The 22,959-nt window shown below is 45.1% G+C and overlaps 1 long non-coding RNA gene across 1 annotated transcript; it reads right to left on the bottom strand.

The window, feature by feature from the left end:
- Positions 1–10,319: 10,319 nt before the first annotated feature.
- Positions 10,320–16,103, bottom strand: LOC120986873. Its single transcript, XR_005775824.1, has 3 exons — positions 16,072–16,103; positions 15,579–15,583; positions 10,320–10,517 (listed from the first exon to the last, which is right to left on the bottom strand). It is a non-coding gene; the product is annotated as an uncharacterized LOC120986873 (long non-coding RNA).
- Positions 16,104–22,959: the final 6,856 nt, after the last annotated feature.

The raw sequence follows: 22,959 nt of genomic DNA, 5'->3' as shown, positions 1-22,959 counted from the left end.
GACTTTTCTCAGTTCATGGGCAGTTATTTTGCGCCTTGGTTTTTCCACACGCTTCTTGCGACCCTGTTGACTATTTTGAATGAAACGCTTGATTGTTCGATGATCACGCTTCAGAAGCTTTGCAATTTTAGTGCTGCATCCCTCTGCAAGATATCTCACTATTTTTGACTTTTCTGAGCCTGTCAAGTCCTTCTTTTGACCCATTTTGCCAAAGGAAAGGAAGTTGCCTAATAATTATGCACACCTAATATAGGGTGTTGATGTCATTAGACCACACCCCTTCTCATTACAGAGATGCACATCACCTAATATGCTTAATTGGTAGTAGGCTTTCGAGCCTATACAGCTTGAAGTAAGACAACATGCATAAAGAGGATGATGTGGTCAAAATACTCATTTGCCTAATAATTCTGCACGCAGTGTATTTAGCCCAGGTCACCGCCTAGGACATTACAATTAGACCTAGTCCAATCACCATCGATAGGGATATACCAGGGTAATACAGGAGGTTCCTGAACACGGGATCGCCCCTATCAGGGCGGCTATTCCGTTTTTTTAGGCAGGAATAAATATCTTAGGGCCACAATCAGGGATAGGCCCGTTTTAGAAATCAGCATCCTGCCCGGTATCCAACGTCCTTCAGGGATCCCACCAAGATACATATTTAACCTGGTTCAGAGCACTTACTGCTGGTCCATCGATACATTGTCGATTTTTGCTCTTTCTTTTTTTCTTTTTTGTGTGTTTGTTCTAAATGGGAGTTTGTTATTTTATGCGTATTATAGAATAAAGGCTACGTTTTAAGACAGGTGGTATCCTGTGACTATATAATTTATACATACCATCCGCAATTTATCTCCCTCTGACGGGACATTGTCTTCACTGTGACTACATTTTTTATCCTAATGAGAAAGATTTCATAATAAGGATTTGGAGAATGGGCAGAGGGATAGCAGATCAGGGAGAGGCTGGTGCTGCTACTAGGGGGCTCATACCATGGGGGAGTAATAAAGCCCACCATAATGCCCCCCCCCAGTAGAAATAATTCTCCTTATAATATTGTGACAGTGCAAAAAATACCCCCTTGTAATGCCCCCAGTTGAGCTGATGTTCCCATAGTCCCCCCATAATGTGCCAGTATAAAATACCTCAATATAATGCTCCCAGTAAATGCCTCCATAGTGCTCCTCTCCCCCCTTCCTCCTAGTGCCCCCCATAATGTAACAGTATAAAATTCCCCAGTAGATGCCCTCAGTGTACCCCATAATTTGCAAGTATAAAATACCCTTTCTTAGTGCCCCCCGTAGATGACCTCATAGTACTCCTCTCCCCCCTTCCCCATAGTACCCAGCATAATGTGTCCCAGTATAAAATTCTACTGTACAAAGCCCCCCATATAAAATACCCCTTCTTTGTGGCCTCAGTAGATGCCCCTATAGTGTCCCCAATCATGTGCCAGTAATAAAAGCACTCCCCCCATCATGTGCCAGTAATAAAAGCACTCCCCCAATCATGTGCGAGTAATAAAAGCACTCTCCCCCAATCATGTGCCAGTAATAACAGCCCCCCCAATTATGTGCCAGTAATAACAGCCCCCCAATCATGTGCCAGTAATAACAGCCCCCCCCAATCATGTGCCAGTAATAACAGCCCCCCCAATCATGTGCCAATAATAACAGCCCCCCCAATCATGTGCCAGTAATAACAGCCCCCCCAATCATGTGCCAGTAATAACAGCCCCTCCATTATGTGCCAGTAATAACAGCCCCCCCATTATGTGCCAGTAATAACAGCCCCCCCATTATGTGCCAGTAATAACAGCCCCCCCATTATGTGCCAGTAATAACAGCCCCCCATTATGTGACAGTAATAGCTCCCCCCCATGATGTGCCAGTAATAACAGCCCCCCCAATATGTGCCAGTAATAACAGCCCCCCCATTATGTGCCAGTAATAACAGCCTCCCCAATCATGTGCCAGCAATAACAGCCCCCTATTATGTGCCAGTAATAACTGCCCCCCATTATGTGCCAGTAATAACAGCCCCCCCATTATGTGCCAGTAATAACAGCCCACCCCCTTTATGTGCCAGTAATAACAGCCCCCCATGTGCCAGTAAAAGTATTGTATATACTGTATAAAAAAAAATAAACACTTATACTTACCTCCTTGGCAGCGATGCAATGCAGGCCTCTTCGCCTCCGCGCTGTATGGCTCAGGCGGTGCGCCTCCTGCACCGGCCTCTCATAGGCTTCCAGCCTAGTGCCGGCAGCCTATCAGAGGAACAGGGAAGGGACACACCTCTCCCCTGCTACTCCGCACAGCCTTATGTATCGCTGTCCACAATAGAAGCGTTGATCTCCCTGTGCCCCGTCGCTGCCGCCCCCCACCTCTGAGCGGCTTGGGGGGGCAATTGCCCCGTTGCCCCCCTCTGGATCCGTCACTGGCTGGAGCTTGTCCTGTAATTTCAATTGTTATTAAATTATTGCTAATTCCTATTATGGTCAATCCAATGTTTGCTTCTGCAGTGAACCCCGGAGGAGCCAATGCAGAAGATGGGAGTAGCAATGGCCTTGATGAGATGATGTTGTGTTGTGTCACGGTGTACTCAGGCCATCACTCCATGGGATTTGGTGCAGTGAATAAGTGATGTGAAGGAACCATGCAGAGGTTATAGAACAAAAAATGTTTCTTTACCGAGTGCAAAAATAAATAGCAGCACATCTGGCAGCAGCTCATACAAAGTACAATTTCTCCTCCCAGATAATGAGGTATGGTGGCTGGCAATGCAGCAGAAGATAACACTCAGAAGTTTCTAGCTGTCAATGTCTCCCTTACCTGCGGTTGTACTCAGGCTTCTAGCTATGCCCGTCCTGAAGTGCAGTGGTGGTGTCTTAATGTGTTTCCTCTTACCTTGCAGTAGAATCTGTATAGCTTGATTGCTTGATCACTCTGCTGACTATAATACACTTTAATTTACAAGATTTCTGTAGCTTGTGACCCTGCAGGCTCCCTGGAATAGTGGGCCCCACAGATGACCTGATTCTGTGGTTCTCATGGTCCAGAGAAGTAGGACCTGGATCTCATGCACCCACACTCTTCATTCTCTACCACACTCTCATTTTTACTAGATCTGCTCCTCCCTTGGTAGGAAGTTGGACCAGCCCACTCCTACCAAGAGGGGATGAATGGGATGGTAAGTAAAATTCATGTTGCCAACCTCTCCAACTATACCCAATCTGCACAGGCGTAACTAGAACTGACTGGGCCCCACAGCAAATTTTTGTACCGGGCCCCCCACACACACTTACACACTTCTTCACAAACCGCCTCTTCCTGTGCAAACCCCTCTTATATGGCTATTTTGTGACTTTTTATTTACTGTATTTACTGTCATTTTTAGCATGACTTTGTTTTTTCACATTTCCAGTTGCTGACGGAGTTTATATTCAACTCAACCCCTTTAAAACCTGCGCTGCAATTGTAATAAACATGTCTGATTTACCTCTACATATCCACAAGTATTTTAGCCTCTGTACCTTTCATACTGTAGCCATGGACGCAGTCATACACGCACTCTCCACATACATGGACGCAGTCATACACACTCTCCACATACATGGACGCAGTCATACACGAACTCTCCACATACATGGACGCAGTCATACACGCACTCTTCACATACATGGACGCAGTCATACACGCACTCTCCACATACATGGACGCAGTCATACACACTCTCCACATACATGGACGCAGTCATACACGCACTCTCCACATACATGGACGCAGTCATACACACACACTCCACATACATGGACGCAGTCATACACGCACTCTCCACATAAATGGACGCAGTCATACACGCACTCTCCACATAAATGGACGCAGTCATACACGCACTCTCCACATACATAGATGCAGTCATACACGCACTCTCCACATACATGGACGCAGTCATGCACGCACTCTCCACATACATGGACGCAGTCATACACGCACTCTCCACATACATGGACGCAGTCACACACGCACTCTCCACATACATGGACGCAGTCATACACGCCCTCTCCACATACATGGACGCAGTCATACACGCACTCTCCACATACATGGACGCAGTCATACACGCACTCTCCACATACATGGACGAAGTCATACACGCACTCTCCACATACATGGACGAAGTCATACACGCACTCTCCACATACATGGACGAAGTCATGCACGCACTCTCCACATACATGGACGCAGTCATACACGCACTCTCCACATACATGGACGCAGTCATACACGCACTCTCCACATACATGGACGCAGTCATACACGCACTCTCCACATACATGGACGCAGTCATACACGCACTCTCCACATACATGGACGCAGTCATACACGCACTCTCCACATACATGGACGCAGTCATACACGCACTCTCCACATAAATGGACGCAGTCATACACGCACTCTCCACATACATGGACGCAGTCATACACGCACTCTCCACATACATGGACGCAGTCATAGACACACTCTCCACATACATGGACACAGTCATACACGCACTCTCCACATACATGGACACAGTCACACACGCACTCTCTACATACATGGACGCAGTCATACACGCACTCTCCACATAAATGGACGCAGTCATGCACGCACTCTCCACATACATGGACGCAGTCATACACGCACTCTCCACATACATGGACGCAGTCACACACGCACTCTCTACATACATGGACGCAGTCATGGACGCACTCTCCACATACATGGACGCAGTCATACACGCACTCTCCACATACATGGACGCAGTCATACACGCACTCTCCACATACATGGACGCAGTCATACACGCACTCTCCACATACATGGACGCAGTCATACACGCACTCTCCACATACATGGACGCAGTCATGCACGCACTCTCCACATACATGGACGCAGTCATAGACACACTCTCCACATACATGGACACAGTCATACACGCACTCTCCACATACATGGACACAGTCACACACGCACTCTCTACATACATGGACGCAGTCATACACGCACTCTCCACATAAATGGACGCAGTCATGCACGCACTCTCCACATACATGGACGCAGTCATACACGCACTCTCCACATACATGGACGCAGTCACACACGCACTCTCTACATACATGGACGCAGTCATGGACGCACTCTCCACATACATGGACGCAGTCATACACGCACTCTCCACATACATGGACGCAGTCATACACGCACTCTCCACATACATGGACGCAGTCATACACGCACTCTCCACATACATGGACGCAGTCATACACGCACTCTCCACATACATGGACGCAGTCATGCACGCACTCTCCACATACATGGACGCAGTCATACACGCACTCTCCACATACATGGACGCAGTCATGCACGCACTCTCCACATACATGGACGCAGTCATGCACGCACTCTCCACATACATGGACGCAGTCATACACGCACTCTCCACATACATGGACGCAGTCATAGACGCACTCTCCACATACATGGATGCAGTCATACACGCACTCTCCACATACATGGATGCAGTCATACATGCACTCTCCACATACATGGATGCAGTCATACACACACTCTCCACATACATTGATGCAGTCATACACGCACTCTCCACATACATGGATGCAGTCATACACGCACTCTCCACATACATGAACGCAGTCATTCACACACTCTCCACATACATGAACGCAGTCATTCACACACTCTCCACATACATGGATGCACTCATACACGCACTCTCCACATACAGTACAGACCAAAAGTTTGGACACACCTTCTCATTCAAAGAGTTTTCTTTATTTTCATGACTATGAAGGCATCAAAACTGTGAATTAACACATGTGGAATTATATACATAACAAACAAGTGTGAAACTGAAAATATGTCATATTCTAGGTTCTTCAAAGTAGCCACCTTTTGCTTTGATTACTGCTTTGCACACTCTTGGCATTCTCTTGAGGTTGAGGTCAGGACTCTGACTGGGCCACTCCAGAAGGCGTATTTTCTTCTGTTTAAGCCATTCTGTTGTTAATTTACTTCTATGCTTTGGGTCGTTGTCCTCTTGCAACATCCATCTTCTGTTGAGCTTCAGCTGGTGGACAGATGGCCTTAAGTTCTCCTGCAAAATGTCTTGATAAACTTGGGAATTCATCATTTTTCCTTTGATGATAGCAATCCGTCCAGGCCCTGACGCAGCAAAGCAGCCCCAAACCGTGATGCCCCCACCACCATACTTCACAGTTGGGATGAGGTTTTGATGTTGGTGTGCTGTGCCTCTTTTTCTCCAGACATAGTGTTGTGTGTTTCTTCCAAACAACTCAACTTTGGTTTCATCTGTCCACAGAATGTTTTGCCAGTACTGCTGTGGAACATCCAGGTGTTTTTGTGCAAACTGTAAACGTGCAGCAATGTTTTTTTTGGACAGCAGTGGCTTCCTCTATGGTATCCTCCCATGAAATCCATTCTTGTTTAGTGTTTTACGTATCGTAGATTCGCTAACAGGGATGCTAGCATATGCCAGAGAATTTTGTATGTCTTTAGCTGACACTCTAGGATTCTTCTTCACCTCATTGAGCAGTCTGCGCTGTGCTCTTGCAGTCATCTTTACAGGACGGCCACTCCTAGGGAGAGTAGCAGCAGTGCTGAACTTTCTCCATTTATAGACAATTTGTCTTACTGTGGACTGATGAACAGAAAGGCTTTTAGAGATACTTTTATAACCCTTTCCAGCTTTATGCAAGTCAACAATTCTTAATCGCAGGTCTTCTGAGAGCTCTTTTGTGCGAGGCATCATTCACATCAGGCAATGCTTCTTGTGAAAAGCCATCCCAGAACTGGTGTGTGTTTTTTATAGGGCAGGGTAGCTGTAACCAACACCTCCAATCTCATCTCATTGATTGGACTCCAGTTGGCTGACCCCTCACTCCAATTAGCTCTTGGAGATGTCATTAGTCTAGGGGTTCACATACTTTTTCCACCTGCACTGTGAATGTTTACATGGTGTGTTCAATAAAAACATGGTAACATTTAATTCTTTGTGTGTTATTAGTTTAAGCAGACTGTGATTGTCTATTGTTGTGACTTAGATGAAGATCAGATCACATTTTATGACCAATTTGTGCAGAAATCCATATCATTCCAAAGTGTTCACATACTTTTTCTTACAACTGTATCTATCTTTTTTTATAAATGAAGTCCAGTGGTTCCTCTCAAAAAACATCTTCCTTTCTACACTCCAAGTCCTAATATACAGTCGTGGCCAGAAGTTTTGAGAATGACACAAATATTAGTTTTCACAAAGTTTGCTGCTAAACTGCTTTTAGATCTTTGTTTCAGTTGTTTCTGTGATGTAGTGAAATATAATTACACGCACTTCATACGTTTCGAAGGCTTTTATCGACAATTACATGACATTTATGCAAAGAGTCAGTATTTGCAGTGTTGGCCCTTCTTTTTTAGGACCTCTGCAATTCGACTGGGCATGCTCTCAATCAACTTCTGGGCCAATTCCTGACTGATAGCAACCCATTCTTTCATAATCACTTCTTGGAGTTTGTCAGAATTAGTGGGTTTTTGTTTGTCCACCCACCTCTTGAGGATTGACCACAAGTTCTCAATGGGATTAAGATCTGGGGAGTTTCCAGGCCATGGACCCAAAATGTCAACGTTTTGGTCCCCGAGCCACTTAGTTATCACTTTTGCCTTATGGGACGGTGCTCCATCGTGCTGGAAGATGCATTGTTCTTCACCAAACTGTTGTTGGATTGTTGGAAGAAGTTGCTGTTGGAGGGTGTTTTGGTACCATTCTTTATTCATGGCTGTGTTTTTGGGAAAAATTGTGAGTGAGCCCACTCCCTTGGATGAGAAGCAACCCCACACATGAATGGTCTCAGGATGCTTTACTGTTGACATGACACAGGACTGATGGTAGCACTCACCTTTTCTTCTCCGGACAAGCCTTTTTCCAGATGCCCCAAACAATCGGAAAGAGGCTTCATCGGAGAATATGACTTTGTCCCAGTCCTCAGCAGTCCATTCACCATACTTTCTGCAGAAGATCAATCTGTCCCTGATGTTTTTTTTGGAGAGAAGTGGCTTCTTTGCTGCCCTTCTTGACACCAGGCCATCTTCCAAAAGTCTTCGCCTCACTGTGCGTGCAGATGCGCTCACACCTGCCTGCTGCCATTCCTGAGCAAGCTCTGCACTGGTGGCACTCCGATCCCACAGCTGAATCCTCTTTAGGAGACGATCCTGGCGCTTGCTGGACTTTCTTGGACGCCCTGAAGCCTTCTTAACAAGAATTGAACCTCTTTCCTTGAAGTTCTTAATGATCCTATAAATTGTTGATTGAGGTGCAATCTTAGTAGCCACAATATCCTTGCCTGTGAAGCCATTTTTATGCAACGCAATGATGGCTGCACGCGTTTCTTTGCAGGTCACCATGGTTAACAATGGAAGAACAATGATTTCAAGCATCACCCTCCTTTTAACATGTCAAGTCTGCCATTTTAACCCAATCAGCCTGACATAATGATCTCCAGCCTTGTGCTCGTCAACATTCTCACCTGAGTTAACAAGACGATTACTGAAATGATCTCAGCAGGTCCTTTAATGACAGCAATGAAATGCAGTGGAAAGGTTTTTTGGGGATTAAGTTAATTTTCATGGCAAAGAAGGACTATGCAATTCATCTGATCACTCTTCATAACATTCTGGAGTAAATGCAAATTGCTATTATAAAAACTTAAGCAGCAACTTTTCCAATTTCCAATATTTATCTAAGTCTAAAAACTTTTGGCCACGACTGTACATGCAGCACCACAAATCTGTTCCTCAGCATATATTAAAGACCTTGTACTTTTAGTTTTATTCTTCTCTGTTGCTGGTTCACTCTGGGGGTTGTAGTACGTTCAAAATAGCCTAAAATGTAGTCTGTGGAGTGTGTAATCATATCCCAATTTTCGTAGTGAACCAGACACAGTTGCTAACATACAATCTTCAGTCACTCTCATATATTCTGAAACTAAAATGAACCAGTATTATTCCATTAAATCCAAGGAAGAAGACTTATTACATCTCTTGTCATTCACCGGCCTATGCTTCTAAATTACCCACGACTGCTGAGAAATTGCATCCTTTGCTTATTTTGCACAATTGTGCCTCATCATCACTTTGGAGAATTTCTGCCTTAACTCAGCCGCTTCTACCCAGCCCTGTTTAGTGAGTTTTTTTTGTCCTTCTGCGGAAGGACGACTGGCTTTTAGGTTTTTTGTTTTGTTTTTGATGTCTTTTCACATCATTGCCTCAAAAACTCTGTTATTTTTGTAAAATTTGGAAAACACTTATTAACATTAATCACATCATCTCACCTTGATACAAACTTCCCATTGAGTAGATTTAAATAGAATAAGTTCTATGAATCTATAATTCTATAAATCTTATAAATAATAAGACTACATATTAACAATAGTTTCATATGTTAAAATGATTTTGATCAGTGGTGATCTGGGAGCTGGGACCCCCTCTGATCACTGCAATGAAAAGTAAGTGCTTAGCTGATTGCTGTCTCTCATCGCTGCTGAAGACAGAAATGAACATGGCTCCATAAACATCCTGTTTATAAGAGAAAAATACGGAAAAAAGTTGTGGTACTTTAATTGCACAGTATTACTTTTGCTTACTAATAAGCCGGTTTATATATTAAACATACTGTAAAAAATAATCTTAAAACATAAACAGTATAGAATGTGAGGAAGCCAAAAGAAAAGGATAACATCTAACATCTGATGATTTCTTCTGACCACGACTCCGACTTTTTTATACTGATGACCTACTGTATGCCCTGATCGGTGGAGGTCCAACACCTGGGACCTCCGACAGTCCGCTGTTTGATAATCAGCTTTCCCTAGGCCATGTTACATGCCCGAGGCACAGCTCAGTCCCATTTAAGTGAAATAGAAATTAGAATAAAAGACATGAAAGGAAAATAAGAAGGAGGAGGTGGGAAATAAGGGAGAGAAATAGGGAAATTGGGGAGAAAACAAAGAAATGAAGTGACAGAACTACAATATATCATTGGATAAATTGACACAGTACTCAGACTACACCACAGACTACATCAACTTCTGTGTGGAGAACAACGTGCCAGTCATGAAGGTACGGTGTTTTTCTAATAATAAGCCTTGGATTAACCGAGAAATAAAGGCTCTCCTAAAGGAAAAGAAAAGAGCCTTTAAATTTCGAAACAAGGAGGAGCTTAAAACTGTGCAGAAGGAGCTGAGAAGGAAGATCAGAGAGGGGTAAACCATCTACAGGAAGAAGATGGAGGACCAGCTGCAGCAGAATAACACACGTGGGGTCTGGAAAAGCCTGAAAACCATCTCAGGTCACAAACCAGGTCAAATCCAGACTGCAGGTGACTTGGGGTGGGTTAATGAGTTGAACAAGTTCTTCAATAGGTTTGACCAGATACTGTCACTACCAGAGCTTTGGGACGTTCTCACAGCTCTGTTTCTCCACCCCTGTGATGATGTCACTACTAGAGCTGGGAGGAGTTCTCACTACTCTGTTTACTTTTGGTTTCTTTCACCACAGCTGTTCTTCATGTGTTTGATTTCCCTCTCCTTATATCACCCCTCCTCCTATGATAGGATGTGGATTATAGTTCTCACTTCAGTTGTAGCTCTTGCTTTAGTTTCTTCACTTGTAGCTATCAGTTCACTGGACCTGTGTTCTGCTGCAGCTAGCACTCCGGATATTGCCAGCCTGTCCTTGGATCCATCTTCTCTGCGGCTATAACACCTTCAGCTAAGTCTGCAGACATTGTTGTATTCCTGTTTGTTTTCTGACTGGATCTGAGGTGGCCACGGTTCCCTCCATATACTGAGTAGGGCACTGGTGGCCGTGCCCCTTCCACTATTGTAGGGGTTACAGTGGTCATTAGTCTTAGGCACGTGGGCATGCCTCGTTCCGCCATTTGGATCCGGGCATGTGCTTTAGCAGAATAGGGAAAGCGTTGAGGGTCGGACAGGGGTCACCCTTTATCCTCCCTAGTTCTGGGTCCAGTCAGTTGCTCTGTACTGTGAATTACTATTGTTGCTCACATACAGCCGTGACATTATAATCCACCAAAACCGTCCTTTTTTGACATGGATCCGCTTTCTGACCTGGTTGACCGCATGCATGGTCTTTCTTTGGAAGTAGCGGATCTCCGTCAATCTATGACCCAGCTTCAAGCATTGGGCCCTGCTCCGGCTCATGGAGTCTGTTGCGAGCCAAAGGTCTCACTTCCGGAGACGTTCTCCGGGGGCAGTGAGAATTTTGTTCGTTTCAGAGAGGCATGCAAACTCCATTTTTGCTTGTGTTCTCACTCTTCTGGTAATCAGGAGCAGAGGGTGAGGATTGTCATTTCCCTGCTCAGGGGTAATGCTCAGACTTGGGCTTTTTCGCTGCCATCAGGGGATCCCTCCCTTCGATCCGTGGAGGGATTTTTTGTGGCCCTGGGGCAGATTTATGATGACCCGGATCGTGTTGCTCTGGCCGAATCTAACCTACGTGTTTTATGCCAGAACAAACGGTCTGCGGAGCTTTATTGTTCTGAATTTCAGAGATGGGCAGCTGATTCGGGTTGGAATGATGCTGCACTCCGGAGTCAGTTCTGTCATGGTCTCTCGGAGAGATTAAAAGATGCGTTTGCTTTCCATGAGAGACCAACGTCCTTAGAGTCTGCCATGTCATTGGCGGTACGCCTTGACAGGCGTCTAAGAGAAAGAAACGAGACCTCTCTGTCCAACCATTGTCAGTCTAGGGGCAGTGGTGCGGACTCATTCAGTGTGCAGGGGCCTCATCCTGTCTCGCTCCCCTCTGAGGAGGAGCCCATGCAGCTAGCTCGACTTGCCCCTGATAAAAGAGGATTTAGTCCTCAGAGTATGGTCTGTTTTTGTTGTGGGGGCATAGGTCATTTGGCAAATGTTTGTCCGTCTAGGAGATTCTTGAACCGTACTAAGAGCGATAATAAGAGAAAAATCTCAAAACGTAAATCATCAGGTTCTGCTTCATCTGCTACTTTGGGCAAAGTTGATGTAGGATTTGATGCTTTTCCTCTGACCTGCAGTTCCCATTTTCTCCTGTCTGCCAGGGTGGCGCTAGAGAGCAAAGTCATTTCTTGTGAGATTTTTGTCGATAGTGGAGCGGCCGTCAATCTTATTGACACTCAATTTGTAGCCATGCATGGTTTTCAGGTTTGCACATTAGATAAAGATATACCTGTTTTTGCTATTGACTCTGCTCCACTCTCACAGAGATCTCTGAAGGGCATTGTTCACAATATCCGGCTAGCTGTAGGTGACACTCATGTGGAGGATATATCTTGTTTTGTCCTTAACGGATTGCCGTCTCCTCTAGTTTTGGGGTTACCCTGGCTCACTAGACATAACCGCACTATTGATTGGCAAGGAAGGCAAATAAATGAGTGGAGTGATTTTTGTAGAGAGAATTGTCTCACAGCGACTTTTGCAGAGGTGTCTACTAAAACGGTGCCATCATTTCTCTCTGATTTCTCGGACGTGTTTTCCGAGAGCGGTGTTCAGGAGCTACCTCCTCACCGGGAGTTTGACTGTCCCATTAACCTCATTCCCGGCGCCAAGCTGCCAAAAGCACGCCTCTACAATCTCTCACAACCGGAAAGAATCGCTATGCGAACTTACATCTCCGAGAGTCTCGAAAAGGGGCATATTCGTCCCTCAAAGTCACCTGTGGCCGCGGGTTTTTTTTTTGTTAAAAAGAAAGATGGCTCTCTGAGACCTTGCCTAGATTTTAGGGAGCTGAACCGTATCACGATTCGCGATCCCTATCCGCTTCCTCTGATCCCGGACCTCTTCAATCAAATTGTTGGGGCCAAGGTGTTTTCCAAATTGGATTTGAGAGGCGCGTACAACCTGGTCAGGGTCAGAGAGGGGGATGAATGGAAAACGGCCTTTAATACCCCTGACGGGCATTTCGAGAATCTCGTTATGCCTTTCGGCCTGATGAATGCTCCGGCCGTCTTTCAGCATTTTGTTAATAGTATTTTCTATCATTTAATGGGGAAATTTGTATTGGTGTATCTTGATGATATTTTGATTTTTTCCCCTGATGTTCAGACCCATCAGGATCATCTTTTTCAGGTTCTGCAGATTCTGCGGGAAAATAAATTGTACGCCAAGCTGGAGAAATGTCTTTTTATGGTATCGGAGATTCAATTTCTGGGTTTTCTCCTCTCTGCTTCTGGTTTTCGCATGGATCCCGAGAAGGTCCGTGCTGTACTTGAGTGGGAGCTTCCTGAGAATCAGAAGGCATTGATGCGCTTTCTGGGTTTTGCGAACTATTACAGAAAGTTCATTTTGAATTATTCCTCTGTTGTCAAACCCCTCACTGACATGACAAAAAAGGGGGCGGATTTTTCCTCTTGGTCGGAGGAGGCGCTTACAGCCTTTTCTAAGATTAAAGAGAATTTTGCATCTGCTCCCGTCTTGGTGCATCCCGATGTTTCCTTACCTTTTATTGTTGAGGTGGATGCTTCCGAGGTGGGTGTGGGTGCGGTTTTGTCCCAGGGCCCTTCCCCTGCCAAGTGGCGACCCTGTGCCTTTTTCTCTAAAAAACTCTCCCCGGCAGAGAGAAACTATGATGTGGGAGATAGGGAGTTGTTGGCCATCAAGTTGGCTTTCGAGGAATGGCGCCATTGGTTGGAGGGGGCCAGGCACCCTATCACCGTTTTTACCGACCATAAGAATCTGGCATACTTGGAGTCGGCCAAGCGTATGAATCCGAGACAGGCCAGATGGTCTCTGTTCTTCTCCAGATTCAATTTTGTTGTTACATTCCGACCTGGGATAAAAAATGTGAAGGCTGATGCTCTCTCTCGCTGTTTTCCGGGAGGAGGAAACTCTGAGGACCCGGGTCCCATTTTGGCGGAGGGGGTAGTTGTTTCTGCTCTATATTCCGATTTGGAGGCCGAGGTCCAGGCTGCCCAGACTGAGACACCTGCCCGTTGTCCTTCTGGGAAGTTGTTCGTGCCTCCTGAGCTACGTCACAAACTCTTTAAGGAGCATCATGATACGGTTCTTGCTGGTCACCCCGGGAGTAGAGCCACGGTAGATCTCATTGCTCGGAGATTTTGGTGGCCGGCTCTTCGTAAGTCGGTGGAGGGTTTTGTGGCTGCTTGTGAGACGTGCGCTCGAGCTAAGGTCCCTCGTTCACGGCCTTCAGGTTCCCTTCTCCCGTTACCCATTCCTTCCCGTCCTTGGACACACCTGTCCATGGACTTTATCACGGATCTTCCTCGTTCCTCGGGGAAGTCGGTGATCCTGGTGGTGGTGGACCGTTTTAGCAAGATGGCTCATTTCGTACCTTTCCCTGGTTTACCCAATGCTAAAACGTTGGCGCAAGCTTTTGTCGACCATATTGTTAAATTGCACGGCATTCCCTCTGATATTGTTTCCGATAGAGGCACGCAGTTTGTGTCCAGGTTCTGGAAGGCTTTCTGTTCTCGCCTGGGGGTTCGGCTGTCCTTCTCTTCTGCTTTTCATCCGCAGTCGAATGGTCAGACTGAGCGCCTCAATCAGAATCTGGAGACATATTTGCGCTGTTTTGTGGCAGAGAACCAGGAGGATTGGTGTTCATTTCTCCCTCTTGCTGAGTTTGCTCTGAACAACCGTCGTCAGGAATCTTCTGATAAGTCACCATTCTTTGGTGCATATGGGTTCCATCCGCAGTTTGGGACATTCTCGGGAGGGGCTCTTTCTGGTTTACCTGAGGAGGAGAGATTTTCCTCGTCTTTGTCTACCATTTGGCAAAAGATTCAGAGTAATCTTAAAAAAATGAGTGAGAAGTATAAGCGTGTGGCTGATAAGAGACGTGTGCCTGGTCCGGACCTGAATGTGGGTGATCTGGTGTGGTTGTCTACTAGAAACATTAAGTTGAAGGTTCCCTCCTGGAAATTGGGTCCCAAGTTTATTGGGCCTTATAAAATCTTGTCAGTCATCAATCCTGTTGCCTTCCGTCTTGATCTTCCACGGGTTTGGAAGATACATAATGTATTTCACAGATCTCTCTTAAAACCATATGTCCAGCCCACGGTACCCTCCTCTTTGCCTCCTCCTCCGATTTTGGTTGATGGCAATCTGGAGTTTGAGGTTTCCAGAATTGTGGACTCTCGCATTGTCCGCGGTTCTCTTCAGTATCTCGTTCATTGGAAGGGTTATGGTCCTGAGGAGAGGATGTGGGTTCCGGTGTCGGACATTAAAGCCACTCGCCTCATCAGGGCATTTCATAGGGCTCATCCTGAGAAGGTGGGTCCTGGGTGTGCGGAGTCCACCCGTAGAGGGGGGGGTACTGTCACTACCAGAGCTTTGGGACGTTCTCACAGCTCTGTTTCTCCACCCCTGTGATGATGTCACTACTAGAGCTGGGAGGAGTTCTCACTACTCTGTTTACTTTTGGTTTCTTTCACCACAGCTGTTCTTCATGTGTTTGATTTCCCTCTCCTTATATCACCCCTCCTCCTATGATAGGATGTGGATTATAGTTCTCACTTCAGTTGTAGCTCTTGCTTTAGTTTCTTCACTTGTAGCTATCAGTTCACTGGACCTGTGTTCTGCTGCAGCTAGCACTCCGGATATTGCCAGCCTGTCCTTGGATCCATCTTCTCTGCGGCTATAACACCTTCAGCTAAGTCTGCAGACATTGTTGTATTCCTGTTTGTTTTCTGACTGGATCTGAGGTGGCCACGGTTCCCTCCATATACTGAGTAGGGCACTGGTGGCCGTGCCCCTTCCACTATTGTAGGGGTTACAGTGGTCATTAGTCTTAGGCACGTGGGCATGCCTCGTTCCGCCATTTGGATCCGGGCATGTGCTTTAGCAGAATAGGGAAAGCGTTGAGGGTCGGACAGGGGTCACCCTTTATCCTCCCTAGTTCTGGGTCCAGTCAGTTGCTCTGTACTGTGAATTACTATTGTTGCTCACATACAGCCGTGACAGATACTGACCCCTCCCCTGACCCAATCCCCCATGCTGCTACAAACATCCCCCCATCTACTTCCCCCACTACTACCATCACTGCCTGTTTACCTCTTAGAAATCTACCACCACTCTCCCCCTCTACACTAGAGGACTCCATCGTTCACCCCCCTCCCCACATGCCCACCTTGTCCTTCACCACACTTCAGGTGAGGAAGGAACTACGGAAAATCAAGGTGCGTAATGCTGCAGGACCAGACGGCATCAGCTCCAGGCTCCTGAAGTGCTGCTCAGACCAACTGTGTGGCATCATGGGTCAACATGAGCCTGAGGCTGGGGAAGGTCCCACAGCTGTGGAAGACCTCCTGTGTGGTACCAGTGCCAAAGACCTCACACCCGAAAAAACTCAGCAGCTACAGGCCGGAAGCACTAACTTTACACTTGATGAAGACCCTCGAGAGGCTGGTTCTCAACCATATTTGCCCCCTGGTGAGGTCTTCATTGGATCCACTGCAGTTTGCCTACCAGCCTGTCATCGGGGTAGATGATGCCATCAACTACATCCTACACCGAACTCTAACTTACCTGGAGAGGCCTGGAAGCACTGTGAGGATCATGTTTTTTTATTTCTCCAGTGCTTTTAACACCATCCAACCTGGATTTCTGAGGGACAAGCTGGAGATGGCAGCAGTGGACCACCACATGTCACATTGGATACTTGACTACCTCACAGAACGCCCACAGTTTGTTAAATCTCAGGGTTGTGTCTCTGACATGCTGATCTGCAGTACGGGGGCACCACAGGGAACTGTGCTGGCACCGTTCCTCTTCACCCTGTACACTGCAGACTTCTCCATCAACTCCTCAGGCTGCCACCTACAGAAGTTCTGTGATGACACTGAAATAGTTGGCCTTCTCACAGGTGAGGATGACTCAGAGTACAGACAGGGGACACAGGATTTTGTGGACTGGTGTCATCGGAAACTAGCTCCAGATCAACGCGGGCAAAACTAAGGAGCTGATGGATTTCCGAAGACACAGGCCCTCTGCTTTGGTTCCGGTGAACATATAGGAACGGATATTGAGGTGGTGGACTCTTGTAAGTACCTGGGTGTTCACCTGAACAACAAACTGGACTGGAGCCATAACACTGATGCTCTTTTCAAAAAGGGTCAGAGCAGACTCTATCTGTTGAGGAGACTGAGGTCCTTTGGAGTGCAGGGGACGCTCCTAAAGACCTTCTTTGACTCAGTGGTGGCATCAGCCATATTCTATGGTGTGGTTTGTTGGGGGAGCAGCTTATCTGTGGCTGAGAGACAGAGATTAGATAAGCTCATTAAGAAGGCCAGCTCTGTCCTAGGTTGTCCCCTTGATCCAGGAGGTGGGTGACAGAAGAATTCTAGAAAAATGAACATCACTGTTAGACAATGTCTACCACCCCATGCACGTACTGTTGTGGAGTTGGAGAGCTCCTTCAGTGACAGACTGCTGCATCCTAGGTGCACGAAGGAATGTTATCGGAGGTCCTTCCTCCCAGCAGCGGTTAGGATTTGTAACCACTACTGTTCCCAGAAACCCCTTAGTGAATTTTTAAAGTAAATTCTGTGTTATGATTTTCTTGTATTTTACTCTTTAATTTCTAATTACTCTTATTTTTGCTCCTGGTATGAATGTGATTGCTGCTGTTATGCCAAAATTTCCCCACTCAGGGACAATAAAGGGATTTTATACTTCTTTTTCTTCTAATGCTGGATCACAATCCCTGCAGCCATATTGCTTGTTATTTAGCTTCTAGAAAACAGGTATAGCTTATGTCGGGTGGTAATAATTCAATTAAGAATGATTAATTATGGTCATAAAAATAATTAACCATAAAAAAATAAAATTTATAAAATTTGTCATAAATTCTTAAAATCATGACCTGGTGAATTGTAGACAACCTAATTGATACAATTCACATCTGAGTCCGACTATTTCCTCAGATAAATAAGTTCTTTTTGATGTTAGATGATGTTAATGATAAAATGTAGTTCTGCATTATACAATAATACACAGGTATTATAAAAATATGCAGATTTATTGGTTACAAGATTACAAACATATATAAGTAAATAAACACAATGATACATGCTAATGAATATATATAGCGTTAATATAAAGCATTACAAGCTTAACAATACATGTGAGTGGAAATAACTTGTCACATTATAACCAAGCTATTATTAGGTTAGGATATCAAAATATGAACATAAGTTATATACATTACTTCTGTTCAGAGAAAACCTCATGATATCAAGATGGGCATGTCTAATCCTAGACATCAATATAGAATGCTAAATCCATTCTGCCCCCCCTAACCAACTACACATCACATGGCTTCAAGATGGGCAAATCCATTCAAGGATATAACTTAGAAGAGATAACTGTATCCTTCCGCCCCATCCTGGACTATTTTCACACATATAACTTTGGTAAGAATATTAAGACAAATAACAGGGATCTAGGATCTTAAATGGGAATGACTTGAAACAAGTCTTTCCTGTGGGAATCCATCACTTAGCTTGGCGAAGAATGTTCTATCAATATATATATATATATATATATAAAAGCAATCATTTAATGCTTTGCTAGATTATTAGTCTTGATTCTTCTGCAGGTAGAATGAAGCCTCACAATATCCTAAGACTACATCTCAATATGGAGATGATCAATTCATTTAATTATTTATTTATTCGCCAATCTAGTCTTAATAAAATGAAATATCATTTTCTGTGTCTCTTACCAAGTCCTAGTAGGAATCTCACTTCTGCTCCTAGTAAAGCTGGGTGGTCCATCATAGTGCATCTCAACATGGCTTTCATCTTGATAGACCCCTCTAGAGAGATCAACTTCTCTTCTTCTCTCTTTCTCCTTTCTCCTCCCTTTCTCCTCCTCTCTACCTCCTGTGTATGACTTATGATCACAAACGTATCAGTTAGACACACCTTCCTAGTTTGGAACTTTCCAATCATTGTCGGATGGGCGTGACCATTGATAAAAGATGTGACATCATAACCTTACCCATAATGCACTTTTGCTACTGTTGTAATGTCACCTACTGATACCTAGGTGGCACTACTGTATAAGCTATTTGCATCATAGTATAAAGGGTTAACTTATGTAAGTCTGAATATACATTTTGACCTTAGAAGCTTTAATTCAAAGCTATAGGGATTAATTCTGACACTTGTAGCAATTAGAGACAGACCTCTAGGCGTCTCACTTAATGTTTCTCACACTGTTGATTTATGGATCATAAATAACTTGAATGGCTTTGTTTTCGCACAGAGATATCAGTACCTCTTGTCATACCAAAGATGTGATTAATTGTTACAAAACACACATCTTCACAGACACTCGTTTAGAGACAGATACTCTTCTCATGAGAAATATATACAATATAATGGATATATGTTGTCTTCATAACATATAACAATATAATATAACCAAATATATATATATATATATATATATATATATATATATGTCCTACTGATTGTCTTATGCTAAGGACTAACTAAGGCTCATTATATGAATACATACATATTATATATTTTGCTTCATTAATAAATATCTAATTGTATAGGTAATGATCACCAGCTGCATAGAGCTTATCTTTATCTCCCGTCATAAATTTAAAAGTAGACAAGGAGGCCTCTTCTCAGACTGGTACATTCATGAGAAGAATAACACTAAAGCTTTGTGTGACCTTAATTTGGCCTACTCAAGACATACAAAATTGCAACTATAGTCGAGCATGGCTCTTAAAGGTAATGAACATCCATCTTGACTAGAATAAATTGGATATCAATGCATTTACCTATGAAAAGGCACAACAATTAGGGCTGAAAAAAAAACTTTTTTTTCCTTTCTACTTTAACCCCTTAGTGACCACCAATTATGGCGGTCACTAAGGGGCATTAGGCTGGGCCACCGCTTTTTCATGGTGGTCCAGTTGTGAGATGGGGAAACAGCTCTCCTTGTCTGAACACAGTTTGTGTAGATTAAATTAAATGTTCTGGACTGACATTCTGCTGTATGGCCACAAGATGCCACTGTTTCCTAAACACAGCTATAGACTGCACATATATCTCCATATTCATGAAAGGTGGAGTTTCACACAGAGCCAGAGACAAAGAGAAAGACAGAGCATCCATCTTAGAGGGAGGTGAAAACTAAAGAACTGTGTGAGCAGAGAATCAGACAGCATCCAGGAGTGAGAGCATCCCTCAGTGACCAGAGCTGCAGCTAAGTGAAGCTGATTGCGTCCGAGACCCTAATCCTGTCCAGAGGAAGGAAGATTGTGGCCAGGAATGATGATGAGAGCAGAGGAACAAAGCAACATACACTGCGGTACCGCATGTTGGAGAGATGTTTATTCTGTTCAGAGTCACCAGCCGATGTAAAGCAGACCCGGGTCGGTAAGATCGTGCACGCACCTCATCACAGTGTTGGCACCTAGAGACTGAGACCAGACCTGTAGTTAGTTACGTAGGATTTCTCTTTTGTCAGGCCACAAGTGTTACTCCTGTTTATTTCAAGGACTTCATAACTTAAAGCGACATTTTACATTGTGGAGCTAATAAAATTCTCACGAATTCAAGCCAGGCTGGCATTTTTTTGCTCAGAAGGAATACTCAGGCACGGGCTACAGGATCAGTTATAGGAGGTGGAATACTGTACAACTTGTTAAGATTGTAAGCTGTTGTGCTGCACCGCAGGCTAATAACAGATAAGGTGTGGCAGTGTAGTTGTGCCCGCCAGTAGGTAAATTACTACATTTTTCCTCCTTTATTGGAGGGCACCGTGCTTTGCACCACAAGGGTCTTAGCCTTAGGGTTTGGTGTATGTAAATTGTATGTGTAGTGTCCCACTAGGTAAATGTGGGCACTACACAAGGGTTAATATGATCATTATAATTAATATGATGTGTTATGTGTATTTTTCCTGTGTTATCTGGGTATCAGGTCTGTTAGGGTGCAGTTCCTCCTCCTAGACGTTAGAGGGAGCTAGGGAACCCCTTATATATATAGTTAGGCCCAGACAGGAAAGGGTAGTGTAATCCAGGAGGCTAGGAAGTGCAGACTAGCCAGCCTGTGGAGATTGAGCCAGAGTTAGCTCAGAAGATTTACCCCAAGAGAAGAGTTTGCCTCCTGGGAGAAACCTGCAGTTCCCTAACCAGAGCAGAGCAGAGCCAGTGTTCCAGCTAGTCAAGTAAGCTGAAGGGCATAAGGATCATTAAACTAAAGCAAGGTATTTATACCTGAGAAGGATTGCTACCAAGGATAAAAGCCAGCATTAGGGCATACGGGCCTTGGGATACAGACAGCCAGGATATCTGAGGAATAGTGCAGCCTGGTCTGTGAGTGTTGATTTTACCCTCTGAGTATCTTGCAAAGAACATTACCTACCATTGATGTAAAGCCTGCTATTGATTACTGCTGCAAAGTGGAACTGAATTCAAACTGTATAAAGTTGAACTGTTTCCAGTAAAGAAAGTTTGGTTCACCACAACAACGTGTTCCTCACTTATTACCACTATCATTAACCAGTGTGCCACCGTTGAAGGCACTGGCGTCACAAACCTTAAAGGGACCTTGCCCTAGGCACATTAAACACCTGCAACATCCAGGGCACCTCGTCCACCATCAGGCCTGGTCCGTATGTACAGAGAGTGCCCCAGAGGACTTCTGTGACAGCCTCTCCATCACTGCTGTACGCCTGCCCAGGGTCATCCCAGAAACTGTGAGTAACCCATAGCAGCCCTCGTTTGCCTAAGTAACCGTGACCTCACATCGCAATATCCTGCAGGGCTGCATACTGCATATTTTGGCGTCACGAACAGGATTTACGGATTATTCCTGCGCCATTGTGGAATATTAAACTGTGTGCCGTTATATGCCCAAAAAGTGACTAAGCCCTACTTGTTTATTGGAAAAATTGCTGGGCCAAAGAACTGTAATAATCGCGGTGTGAAGATTTTATTGCAAGGACTGTTTGCCGTTTATTTAAGTCACCGCTTGCTGTCAGTGAATAGACAGCGATGTGCTCAAAGATGGCCGCTTAACCTGACTGGATTATTTGTGCGCCTTGTTGTGTCCGTTTGGCGCGGAAAAAAAAGACAAAAAGAAGGCACCGCCCAGCCTGAAAGAAATAAACGCCCCCCTGTCTGTAAAGAGGATACCGCCTACCTTCTGACGCTGCGCGTGGGACTCCCGTCTGACGTAATCACGCATCTCGCGAGATTTGGAGCGAGCACCGCCGGAGTAAGTACAAACTTTCATATTCACCGACCCCTTCATATATCCGTATCGGCAAGGTCCCGATCCTTGCCAGGAGACTGGGGAAGGTTCCCAACTAGCAATAGGAGACTTGACCTGGGGGAAAAATACGTCCACCTGAGCTCTGGTCAGCTCCGGAGTTTCTTAAAGGGCCATACTCACTCCAAAGACCCCTTAGCAACGCTTGTCTGCACCTGAAAAAGTGGGGCAGGCGGCCCCCGATGTGCCCTCTGAGGTACACGCAGCTGATAATAGGGTGCCTGCCGCTGCAGCAGAATCAAGCCTGATGCCACTGACCATGCCATATTATTTTGGGGCCCCCTGGTTCCCACGATATTCCGGGGAGGCCCATAAATTGATAAGATCCTGGCCTTATTTCGGCTTTACCCTATCTCTGCTGAACAACAAATGGAGATCCTCCTAGCTCAGTTAGAAGGGGCCGCCTGCAGGGAAGTCATGTCATGGCCCCATTCTGAAAAGAGTAGCCTAGAACAAATCTTTGATTGCCTCGGCACCACGTTTGAGGCCAGAACGGTGTCCGAAATTAAGATGCAATTTTTCAGCAGGAAACAACATGGGGAGTCGCTCCGCGATTTT

This window comes from Bufo bufo, chromosome 1 (assembly GCF_905171765.1).
Source record: "Bufo bufo chromosome 1, aBufBuf1.1, whole genome shotgun sequence".
In the NCBI taxonomy this organism is placed as follows: domain Eukaryota; kingdom Metazoa; phylum Chordata; class Amphibia; order Anura; family Bufonidae; genus Bufo; species Bufo bufo.
This window is presented reverse-complemented; position numbering and strand designations above follow the sequence as displayed.